The sequence below is a fragment of the Rhinopithecus roxellana genome, unplaced genomic scaffold (assembly GCF_007565055.1).
Source record: "Rhinopithecus roxellana isolate Shanxi Qingling unplaced genomic scaffold, ASM756505v1 contig2858, whole genome shotgun sequence".
Taxonomy (NCBI): domain Eukaryota; kingdom Metazoa; phylum Chordata; class Mammalia; order Primates; family Cercopithecidae; genus Rhinopithecus; species Rhinopithecus roxellana.
The window spans coordinates 141,133-154,417 of record NW_022142251.1 but is presented as its reverse complement, the minus strand read 5'-3'; positions in this window follow the sequence as shown (position 1 = coordinate 154,417).

Below are 13,285 nucleotides of genomic sequence, written 5' to 3'. Positions count from 1 at the left end.
CAAAAAATGTAAACATTAGCCGAGCCTGGTGGTGCATGCCTGTAGTCCCAGCTACTTGGGAGGCTGAGATGGGAGGATCACTTGGGCACGGGAGGTCGAGGTTGCATGAGTTATGATTGTGCTACTAGCCTGGGCAACAGAGTGAGACTCCATCTCAAAAAAAAAAAAAAAAAAAGAAACAGAAACCAAACAAAAAACCCAACATGCAACCATTAAAAAAAATAAAATAAATAAACAAGATCATGTCCTTTGCAGGGACACAGATGGAGCTGGAGAACATTGTCCTCAGCAAACTAACACAGGAACAGAAAAGCAAATACCGCATGTTCTCACTTATCAATGGGAGCTAAATGATGAGAACACATGGACACATAGAGGGGAACAACACACACTGGGGCAGTTTGGACAGTGAAGGGTGGGAGGAGGGAGAGGATCAGGAAAGATAAGTAAGGGGCACTAGGTTTAATACCTGGGTGGTGAAATTATCTGTACAACAAACCTCTGTGACACAAGTGTACTTATGTGACAAACCTGTACATGTACATCTGAACTTAAAAGCTAAAAGAAAACAAAACAAACAAAAACCACCTTTTGAAAAAATGAAAAATTATAGGACTGTCCTTTCTTCTGAGTGAAATGAAAATTTCCACGTGTGTATTATACTCAGTTCCCGAGTTAGAGGCTCTTGAATTCTCAATGGGTTTACAGGGATTAATTAATCCATAGTGAAACCCTGGGTGGTCAAATATTATAGTTGGACAGAACGTCATTTAGTTAAAATTCATAACATAAAACCCTAAGCCACTCTTTCTACAAACTAAGTTTTAAAAATCTGCAAATATAGAATGCAATCAAAGCGATTTTATTCATGTATCAAGCGCCGACTTCTAAAAATAATGTTTCTAAACACGCCTGTTTATTTGGAGGCTTTTCTTGAGCAATTCCAAAGAAAATCCAGTAGAAAGCATTGAGGATGTCATCGGTGTCTTCGCTGATAACCATTAATTAGGAAATGTCTAGATGAGCCTGTAATTAGAATGGGCTGCGTTTACTCCTCATCCAAGAGATACGTGAGAGTTTTTATTTCTGGGATACTGGTAAAGTTTATGGAAAATGTAAACTACGGTATTGAAGGAATGCAGGTGAATAATTTTCCAAAGTGGTTAACAAAAGCACCAGAAAGAAAAATCCTTCCTTCAAAAGGGAAGCTAATGGTATGTGTTCGTGTTATTGTTTAACTGGATTTCCAGATTTGAACGTCACAGGTAACATTTCACTCAAAGAATAATAGTAATGATGTGTACGGAGGCAAGTCAATAAGCAAGATAACTTAAGAGTGAATTCATCAGAGCTTGTTGCAGTGGCTCACACCTATAATCCCAGTACTTTGGGAGGCCGAGGTGAGAGGATTGCTTGAGCCTAGGAGTTTGAGACCAGCCTTGGCAACATACCAAGACCCCATCTCTACAAAAAAAAATTTTTTAATTAGCTGGATGTGGTTGTGCTTGCCTATAATCCCAGCGATTTGGGAAACTGAGATGGGAGGATCACTTGAGGCCAGGAGTTTGAGACCAGCCTGGGCAACATAGTGAGACCGATCTCCATTTAAAAAGAAACAGAGAGTAAGTTAACCATGGACACCCATCACTGTGTTCTGTAATATGTTAATGAAGTTTCCTTTAAATATTTAGATCCCTATAATGTCAATGTGGGAAAGCAAAGAAGTGTGTGAAAACTCTTAACCAACTCTTCTGTATCCTGTAATACACAACACTGGCCTTGTTATTTGGAATTCACTTGGGTCAGATCCTTATTTATTTATTTACTATTTGGAAGAGATGGAGTCTTGTTCTGTCACCCGGGCTAAAGGGCAGTGGTGTGATCATGGCTCACTGCAGCCTCAAACTCCTAGGCTCAAGCGACTCTCCCACCTCGACCTCCCAAGTAGGTTGGGATTACAGGTACATGCCACCATGCTTGGCTAGTTTTTTATAGAGATGGGCTCTTGCTGTTTCCCAGGCTGGTCTCAAACTTGTGAACTCAAGCGATTCTCCTGCCTCGGCCTCCCAAAGTGCTGGGATTGTAGGCATAAGCCACCGTGCCCGGCCTGAATTAGATCCTTTTACTTCTCTTTCTGCTGATGGGCTTTGGGCTATTCCCTGAAGCTTATAGGTAACACAAAGTGCAACATAATAATGTGAGAAAAATTACAACACATCAAGTCACATTATATCTCTAAGCATAATAAGTAACAAAGGAGCCGCCGGGCGCGGTGGCTCAAGCCTGTAATCCGAGCACTTTGGGAGGCCGAGACGGACGGATCACGAGGTCAGGAGATCGAGACCATCCTGGCTAACACGGTGAAACCCTGTCTCTACTAAAAAATACAGAAAACTAGCCGGGCGACGTGGCGGGCACCTGTAGTCCTAGCTACTCGGGAGGCTGAGGCAGGAGAATGGCATAAACCCGGGAGGCAGAGCTTGCAGTGAGCTGAGATCCCGCGACTGCACTCCAGCCTGGGCGAGAGAGTAAGACTCCGTCTCAAAAAAAAAAAAAAAGTAACAGAGGAGCTTCAACCAGTCTCTATTTTTGGAAAAAAAGGTTGAGTTAGATTCTCACCTTGCACCATAATTAAAAACACAAAGACATCACAAGAGAAAAAAATGAAAGAAATACCAGAAGTGCTAAATTGAAATTGGGGACACAAATCAAACGTGAAGCGAGCCCAGTCACGGGTGGGCTCCAAAGAACTTTCTAAGCTTCATAAACATCGAACTACAGGGGTAAAGATTAATAGATATGACTACCTAAAAATGTCAAGACAGTTGTTGAAGTACAAAACAAAATGAAAATACATTTACAGCAAGCTTACATAGTGCATGAGACGAAAGGCCAGAATGGGCCCTGCAGGCATAGCGGCTCACGCTTATGATCTCAACATTTTGGGAGGCCAAAGTGGGAGGATCGCCTGAGCCTTGGAGTTTGAGACCAGCCTCAGTGACATAGCAAGACCCCAACTCTACAAAAAATAAAAATGAAAAGAATTAGCTGGGTGTGGTGGTGTGTGCCTATAGTATCACCTACTCGCGAGGTTGAGGTAGGAGGATCGCTTGGGCCCAGGAGGTCAAGGCTGCAGTGAGCCATGATTGCACTACTGTACTCCAGCCTGGGAAACAGAGCAAGACCCTGTGAAAGAAGAAAAGGAAGGAATGGAAGAGGGAAGAAAGGAAGGGAAGAAGGAAAGAAGGGAGGGAGGGAGGGAAGGAAGGAGGGAAGAAGGGAGGAAGGGAGGGAGAGAAAGAGGGAGAGAGAGAACCGTCAAAGAAATGCATCTAAGAAGAAATGTGGCAGTTGTTTGTTTGTTTTTAATCTACCGAACACTAGGAAGATGAAGTGTTCCATACTGATGACAGAATTCTCATACACTTTTGGTTGTAATGTTAATTAGGGCAAAGCCTTAGGGTGTGAGAAATGATTGTATGTGTTGGTCCACTCGTTCTATATCTAGGAATTTATTTTTCAAAACTAAATTCCACAGTACAGCAAAAGCTTCATAGTTATAATTACCTATTTATTTATTTATTTTGAGACAGGGTCTCATTCTGTTGGCCAGGCTTGAGTGCAGTGCTGCAGTTATAGCTCACTACAGCCTCTAACTCCTGGGCTCAAGCAATCCTTCCACCTCAGCCTCCTGAGTAACTGGGACTACAAATATGCACCACCATGCCTGGCTACCTTTGAAAAAATTTTAGTAAAGATGAAATCTTGCCATGTTGCCCAGGCTGGTCTAGAACTCCTGGACTCAAGTGATCCTCCCACCTGTACCTCATGAAGTGTTCAGATGACAGGTATGAGCCACCCTGCCCAATCTAGTTACGCATTACTCAACACAGTTTATTTGTTTGTTTGTTTGTTTTTTAAAGCCAGTCAAATTTAGCAGTGGGGCAAGGCAATACCTTCAGCACCTTAAAATACGAGAAGGCATGCATTTATGCTGGTTTGTTTATGTGAGGAAATTTTCAAACTCTTCATAAACAGTCAACAGAGTGAGAAAACTATGGTTACATTTTAAGATATATAGGCAACAATCCAAATTTTATAATACACTCCTATCTTACAGATATAAAAATATAAAGTAAAATGATGAGAAAATGTTAAAAGTGTGGCAGATGGAGTTACTAGAATCTTCACTTTTAATGTGATTCTCCTTCTTCTACAAGTGTGAATACTTTTCTTGTAATGATGAAACAGACTTCAGAACACACGGTAGATGATGTCATAAAAGATACCGCTTGAGAGATTTGGAAACCAGTGTGTGTAAACTGATGGATGGGGTTAGAGTTATCGTAGGACTTGCTAAATTGCTGTAATTCTGTAATGTATCTCGTTTGCTAGGGGAGTGATAAGAGGATGTGTACTGTGGCTCATCCATGAATCACCGTGTCTCACAGGTCCTGTCCAGCTAGTCATCAATGCTTATCGGTACGAGACTAATACGAAGGAAACCTGAAAACTTCTGAAGGGCATAGGAAAAACGAATACCCTGACCTTGGAGGAAAACATATACTTCTGCAGTTCGTTCTTTCCAGCTAATTGCATGTGGCATCCTCCCTGTCAAAGTGAATGTGGGAACTTGGCCAAGTGAAGTTAATCTGGGAGAATCAATATGAGACACAGAATTGTAAAATTTTGAAAAAAATACTTGTCGTCAGGTGGGAACTAGCCTTTTTCCTGACAAAGCCAGAGTTTTGAAGATAGTTTTATTTCATTTTATTTGAGATGGAGTCTCCCTCTGTCGCCCAGGCTGGAGTGCACTGGCGCTATCTCGGCTCACTGCAAGCTCTGCCTCCCAGGTTCAAGCCATTCTTCTGCCTCAGCCTCCCAAGTAGCTGGGACCACAGGTGTGCGCCACCACGCCCAGCTAATTTTTGTATTTTTAGTAGAGACAGGGTTTCACCATATTGGCCAGGCGGGTCTCCAGCTCCTGACCTCATGATCCACCCGCCTCGGCCTCCCAAAGTGCTGGGATTATAGGCGTGAGCCACTGCACCTGGCCCTGAAGATAGTTTTATATTGGAAAGAAAGAGATTGAGAAATACATTACATTTGAGTCCGGAAATCCAGAAAGCACGTGACATTTGTAAGTCTTAGAAAGTACAAATCTTTCCAAACAGATGATATTCAGACAGCTGCATAGTGAGTTACTTTTTTTTTTTTTTTTTTTTTTGAGACAGTCTCGCTCTGTCTCCCAGGTTGGAGTGCAGTGGCCCGATCTCGGCTCACTGCAAGCTCTGCCTCCCAGGTTCACGCCATTCTCCTGCCTCAGCCTCCCAAGTAGCTGGGACTACAGGCACCCGCCACCACGCTGGCTAATTTTTTGTATTTTTAGTAGAGACGGGGTTTCACATGTTAGCCAGGATGGTCTGGATCTCCTGACCTCGTCATCCGCCTGCCTCAGCCTCCCAAAGTCCTGGGATTACATGCATGAACCACTGTGCCCGGCCTAGTGTGTTACATTTTTAAAAAATGTAAGCCAGGTTCCTTATTTGCCCCTTATACCAAAATAAAGGGTTTTTATCAGTTATTTTTTTAAATAGAGACAGGGTCTCCCTATGTTGCCCAAGCTGATCTCAAACTCCTGGCCTCAAGCAATCCTCCTGCCTCACCCTCCCAAAGTGCTGGGATTACAAGTATAAGCCATCACACCTAGCCCCACAATAAACTGCCGATGGGTCAAATGTATGTTTAAAAGTAAAATCATAAAGCACTACATGAATATATGGACTTTAAAAATGTAAGTTAAGGCTGGGTGCGATGGCTCATGCCTGTAATTCCAGCACTTTGGGAGGCTGAGGCGGTGGATCACTTGAGGTCAAGAGTTCAAGGCCAATCTGGCCAACATGGCAAAACTCTGTCTCTACTAAAAATACAAAAATCAGCCGGGTATGGTGGCACATGCCTGTAGTCCCAGCTACCTGGGGGGCTGAGGCCAGAGAATCACTTGAACCCGGGAGGCAGAGACTGCAGTGAGCTGAAATTGCGCCACTGCACTCCAGCCTGGGTGACAGAGTGAGACTCTGTCTCAAAAAAAAAAAAAAAAAAAAAAAAAAGTTGACTGATTTTAAAGACCATGCCCAACTCTGTGCTTGGAAGGTAATCCGAGCTATTTAATGCTTTGTCTCACCTTGGTTTGAATGTAGGGCTGGGGAAGAGAAGCTAAAGCCCCCTCCCTTCCAAAAGGAAGTGGACCTTTTGATTGACTGGGATTTGTGTCAGTTTGTGACCTGGCAGGATTTGTTTCCTGGACGCTGGCAGATAAGTGTCTTTGTAAGAGCTGCCGCACAGTGTTTCTGAAATCCTCTGCTGGGTGTAGAGTGAAGGCCCCACAGGAAACTGGCCTGGGAAAAAAGGATAACACTTTGAAACGAAAGCTTCTGTTTTCAGAGTCGTTCCCTGGCAAAAGAATGAGGTAGTTTCCCAAAAGAGAAGGCGACAGAAGGATTGAGTGGGGTTCACTTGGCACCCTCCAATTTCTAATTCAGCCACATTTTCTGAGTAGTTCTACAAACAAAGGTCAAGTTGGGACTGGGTGCTATAATCCCAGCACTTTGGGAGGCCCAGGCAAGAGGATGGCTTGAGGCCAAGAGTTCGAGACCAACCTGGGCAACATAGCAAGACTCTGTCTCTACACAAAGTTTAGAAATTACCTGGGCATGGTGGCGTGTGCCAGTAGTCCCAACTACTTGGGAGGCTGAGATGGGATGATCACTTGAGCTCAGGAAGTCGAGGCTGCAGTGAACCATGATTGTACTACTGCACTACAGCCTGAATGACAGAGCAAGACCCTGTCTCTTAAAAATTTAACACACACACACACACACACACACACACACACACACGCACACACACACACAAAGGATAAATGCTTGAGGGGCTGGAGACTGCATCATCCGTGATGTGCCTATTACGCATTGCATGCCTGTATCAAAATATTGCATGTACCCTGTAAATGTATATACCTACTATGTACCCACAACAATTTTTTTAATGTTAAAAAATAATAATAAAAATTTTAAAAACAAACCAGTAAGGCCAGGCGTGGTGGCTCACACCTGTAATCCCAGCACTTTGGGAGGCCAAGGCGGGTGGATCACAAGGTCAAGAGATTGAGACCATCCTGGCAAACATGGTGAAACCCCATCTCTACTAAAAATACAAAAATTAGCCGAGTGTGGTGGCGCGTGCCTGTCATCCCAGCTACCCAGGAGGCTGAGGCAGGAGAATCGCATGAACTCAGGAGGTGGAGGTTGCAGCGAGCCAGGATTGCGCCACTGCACTCCAGCCTGGCAACAGAGCGAGACTCCATCTCAAAACAACAACAACAAAAAAAACCACCAACAACAACAACCAGTAGAGCTGGGCTGGGCCAAGGGTCCAAGAAGAGCCTGAAAAACTCAGTTTCCAATATAGGTATTATTATTACAACAATGTTGACCCTGTTGGAAGAAGTAACAGAACATTCCTGGATGCACTGACGTGGTCATTAGTAGGAGGTGGACTTAATGCCAGTGAGAGGCGTAGGGCATTTGTGGAATCCTGAGGTCCTATTGCATCTTTGAGGTTGTCTCTATGCCGAAAATATTGCTACACTCAGCTGAGTGCAGAATATCTTTGGGAAGAAGATATAGCAGTGGAAAAGGGACAGTTTGTGGGTTTTGTGTTTTGTTTTGTATGAAAGTTGCAAAAGTTATAGCTGTACATGAGCATTAGAAAATGAATGTTAGTGAATGATTTGCCTGCAAAGCACAAGAGGTATTAATAGAACTCAGAACAGTCTTAACCAATAAGGTCATAATAAAGACAAAATACTGTGGGCATCCAAAGTGTGCCAAAAAACATTCCATCTGGTACTTGAACAGAGAGAGATTACAAATAGCTGCAGAAGGCAGGAATGCTGGGAGATACACAGATAACCAATGACTATGCTGAACATCAGATAAGGAAACAAAATAACACAGACCAGGAAGTACTCAGCGTGCACTTCTGTGGTACTTACAACAATAACAGAAGAATGCTTTAATGTAATCAACTGGAGCACTTTATACAAATGGAGCGTTTTGTGTCATTTGTTTTGGGTTTTGCTGAATGAGTTCATCCCAGGCAAGAAGAAATAGGATGCCAGTTTCACAGATCAGCCTGACATTACACATGAAAAGCAAGAGACCCTCATGGAGTGGGGACACTTGGTGATATGGAGGCCCTGACAAATACAGAAAAAAACCAAGTCCAGACATGAATTAACTTACTGTCTATAGCTCCCTAGAACCGAAGTCTACTAAACATTGTACAGGCATGCGTTAGCTGTGAAATGTGAAGCGTGTCTGTGGGGCTGTCCAGAGACACTGGAAAGAATTTCAGATTTCCAAAGGATCCCCAAAGGGCTGCTGAATGAACTCAGCTGCGCAGATGTGGGATAGAACTAATCTGTGGATACATCCAGCCTTCTGTCAGATGAGAGGAGGCATTTTATTTTTATTCATTTATTTGTTGGTTTTTATATTTAAAACTATTTTTTGTAGAGCGATTTCAACAATGGATATCTTGGCTGGGCACGGTGGCTCACGCCTGTAATCCCAGCACTTTGGGAGGCTGAGGTGCGCAGATCATCTGATGCCAGGAGTTCGAGACCAGCCTGACCAACATGGTGAAAACCTGTCTCTATTAAAATATAAAAATTAGTCGGGCATAGTGGCGTTCACCTGTGGTCCCAGTTACTCGGGAGGCTGAGGCAGAAGGATCGCTTGAACCCAGGAGGCAGAGGCTGCAGTGAGCCGATATCACGCCATTGCACTCCAGCCTGCACGACAGGAGTGAGACTCCATCTCAAAAAAAAAAAAAAAAAAAAGGATTTCTTGCTCTACTATTTTCTATGCAAATATAATCTGTTTCCCTCAATGGAGTCTCTTTCCTGGGGTACAAAGACAAGCTTGAGACAAGTTTTATAAAACATGTTGGTTAGTGATCTCCAGCATTATAGGTTCTAGATTGTTCTAGAATCCACATCTTGCAAAATATACAGCTGTAAAAATAATGTTGGGTCCTTTCTCAGGAGTAACAATTACTGCATCTCTCACCCTCCATAAATATTGATATATGGCTCTATTTGCCTTTTAATTGATTTCTTTTACTTATTCGTGTTTTGAGACAGGTTCTCACTCTGTTGCCCAGGCTGGAGTGCAGTGGTGCAGCATGATTCACAGTAGCCTCCACCTCCTGGGCTCAAGCAATCCTCCTGCCTCAGCCTCTTGAGTATCTGGGACTACAAGTGCACACCACCATGCCTGGCTAATTTTTGTATTTTTTGTAAAGATAGGGGTATCACAAGGCCGGGCACAGTGGCTCACCCTTGTAATCCCAGCACTTTGGGAGGCCGAGGTGGGTGGATCATTTGAGGTCAGGAGTTCGAGACCAGCCTGGCCAACATGGTGAAACCCCATCTCTACTAAAAATACAAAAAAAAAAAATTAGCTGGGCGTGATGGGGGGCACCTGTAATCCCAGCTACTCAGGAGGCTGAGGCAGGAGAATCGCTTGAACCCGGGAAGTAGGGGTTTCAGTGAGCCGAGATTGTGCCATTGCACTCCAGCCTGGGCAACAAGAACGAAATTCTGTCTCAAAAAAAAAAAAAAAAAAAAAAAAAACGTGTCTCACTCTGTTACCTAGGCTGGAGTGCAGTGGCACCATCTTGTCTCACTGCAACTTCCGCCTCCCAGATTCAAGCGATTCTCCTGCCTCAGCCTCCTGAGTAGCTGGGATTACAGGCACACGCCACCATGCCTGACTAATTTTTGTATTTTTAGTAGAGACGGGGTTTCACCATGTTGGCCAGGCTGGTCTCGAACTCCTGACCTCAGGTGATTCACCCACCTCAGCCTCCCAAAGTGCTGGGATAACAGCTGTGAGCCACCACTTTCTGGCCCAACATTTTTCATTAACTGTGATGAGAGGTGATCGCCTTCTATTTTGAAAGACAAGAGAGTCGACAAATTGCAAGCTTTTCCTTCTGAGAGACTCACGCCTGCTATAAATGAGCTACATCCTTACTGATGAGCTTGGCACAGATCTTTGGAAGAAAAACAAGTTTGAAAAGATAAAATTAGCCAGGCATGGTGCTTTGAACCTATAGTCCCAGCACTTCTAGAGGGAGAAGTGCATGAGGCCAGCAGTTCAAGGCCAGCCTACGCAACATAGCAAGATCCCACCTCTACAAAAAGTAGAAAAATTAGCTGGCGTGATGGTGTGCCTGTAGTCACAGTCACTGGGGAGGCGAAGGTGGGAGGATTGCTTGAGCCCAAGAGTTCGAGCCTGTAGTAAACTATGATGGCACCACTGGGCTCCAGCTTGGGCAACAGAGCAAGACTTCATCTCTAAAAAATAAAAATAAATAGATAAATAAAAGAGATCAATTAAAAGGCAAATAGAGCCATATATAAATTTTTATGGGAGTGAGAGATACAGTAATTCTTGTTCCCGAGAAAGGACCCAATATTATTTTTAGAGCTGTAAATTTTGTAAGAAGATGTGGATTCTGTCACAATCTGTAATCTATAATGCTAGAGACCACAAACCAGCATGTTTTATAAAACTTGTCTCAAGTTTTCTTTCTACCGCAGGAAAGAGACTCCACTGAGGGAAACTGAAATTATATTTGCATGGAAATTAGTAGAGCAAGAAATCCATTGTGGAAACCACGGTGGGGAGAATAGAATGCTGTGTTTGTGGGGTTTGTTGAGTTGTAAAGCCTCTATAAATCTAAGGAGTTTTCACCTATTTTTGTTTGCACATGTTTAGGTAATGTTACAACAATTTTACAAATGTTGGGGTTGCTGGCATTTGCAAGGTGTTCTTAGACAAATCCAGGAAGACAAACAGTAGGCTTGATTTCTCTAAAGCCTTCTTAAGCTCGTTTCAATACATCTTTAAAATGTTACCCCAATAACTAAGAACATCTTAGTTTCTTGGGGAAGGAATCATCAAACACAGCTTTTCTCCGGGAGCAGCAGCTTCTAAACTCCCCCAGTCCTCTCTCTAATGTAACAATTCTCTCCAAAGTAATCTTGCCTCAATGAGAAAATCACTTTGTATAAATAAACAGTTTAACATTAGGCAAAGCAAGGTAAGGTTGTTTCTCAAAATATGTAGACCATGCTGCTGAATGGTTTTGCTTAATGTTTAAAGATATTTGAGCTGATTCACCCCTTAGCATTTAGAGTCACATCAATATTCTCTTTCACGAGTGTGTTCTTGCATGTGTATGTTCCTGCATGTGTTTTAACTGAGCACTGATTGCAGTGAGGGGAGAAACAATATTCATTGCATGGACCTCTGATCTTGTCAGAACAGCCAGACCTGATTGTGAGTAGTTTGCTCAGTTCCATTCAGCTGGGTGTTGAGGTTCAGTGAGCGTCAGTGGCTCTTACTATTACTCATACCATTTGCTATCTTGGAGAGATGCCGTTGGAAACATTTAGGATATCTCCTCTAACTCGCCTGATTTTCATTGACCTGAAAATTCTTTAAACATACTGACATAAAGCCCATTGAGAGCGTCCCCAAATGCTATGAATAAAACAACATTGCTATCTGCATTAAATTAGTATCCAATTTAAGCATAGTCTTGAAAAGAAAAAAAGAAGGCTTACAAGTTCAGAAATGAATTGTGGTTATTATGTGGGTAATGTTAATAAAATAATTCAAAATGTTGAAACAATGTATAATTATCATCTGTACTTCATAAGCCAACTTTTATTAAAGTAAGAGTAATTTCATTTTTTTTTAAGAGATAAGGTCTCACTCTGTTGCCCAGGCTGGAGTGCAGTGGGGCGATTGCGGCTCACGGGAGCCTTGACCTCCTGGGCACAGCCTCCCAGGTAGATAGGACTACAGGCACTTGCCACCACGTCTGGCTATAATATACATATATATTTATATATATATATATAAACTTTATGTGTGTATATATATAAACTTTATATATATAAACCTTATGTGTGTGTGTGCGTATATATATGTATATAAACTTTATAGAGTTGGAATCTTGCTGTGTTGTCCTGTATGGATTATGAATTCTTGGGCTCAAGCAATCCTCCCACCTCGGCCTCCCAAATTGTTCAGATCACAGGCGTGAGCCATTGCACCTGGCCCTAAGACAGGAGTACATGAGCCACAGTGAATACTCCCTCTTTGATTTAAAAAGATGGAATTGAGGCTGGACGCGTTGGCTTGCGCCTGTAATCCCAGCACTTTGGGAGGCCGTGGCAGGCAGATCACTTGAGGTCAGGAGTTCAAGACCAGTCTGGCCAACATGGTGAAATCCTGTTGCTACTTAAACTACAAAAAATAGACAGGTGTAGTGGTGCACACCTGTAATCCCAGCTACCCGGGAGGCTGAGGCAGGAGAATCACTTGAATCCGGGAGGTGGAGGTTGCAATGAGCTGAAATCATGTGACTGCACTCCAGGGTGCACAACAGAGTGGGACTCTGTCTCAAAAAAAGGTGGAATTGAAATTTATTATCAATTTTACCCAGAGTTTAGTCTTGATCTTCTTAATTTTCCTGAAATGGCTAGTCCCCCAGTAGTCACTCAGTCATTTTCCAGATATTCTGTGTTTGCTTTTTTCTTTTTTTTTTTTTTTTTTTTTTTTGAGACAGTGCCTTGCTCTGTTGCCCAGGCTGGAGTGCAGTGGCGTGAGCTCAGTTCACTGCAACCTCTGCCTCCTGGGTTCAAGTGATTCTCCTGCCTCAGCCTCCTGAGTAGCTGGAACTACAAGCGCCCGCCACCACGCCTGGCTAAGTTGTGTACTTTAGTAGAGGCAGGGTTTTACCATGTTGGCCAGGATGGTCTCAAACTCCTGACCTCAGATGATCGGCCCGCCTCGCCTTCCCAAAGACATGAGCCACCGCGCCCGGCCAGTCTGTGATTTCTTTAAGGGAGCATGGTCATTTATTTTTACATACAGAAATACATTCATGAGATTTACTCCAGACACACTTATCAATAGTACAAGACATATTTGAAAACCCAAATGTGTTTCCTAAAATATATCTTGGATATCTGAGTCACATAAAATTCTTTAAAATCAAGCAAAATATATATGTGTGTGTATATATACACACACATACAAATAGTATAAGCTTAAGAATTCAAATACTTAAGTCTCCCCGGCACCAAAAAATAATAATAATAAAGTTTTAAGTATTTTGTATTTTCCTTTTTTTTTTTTTG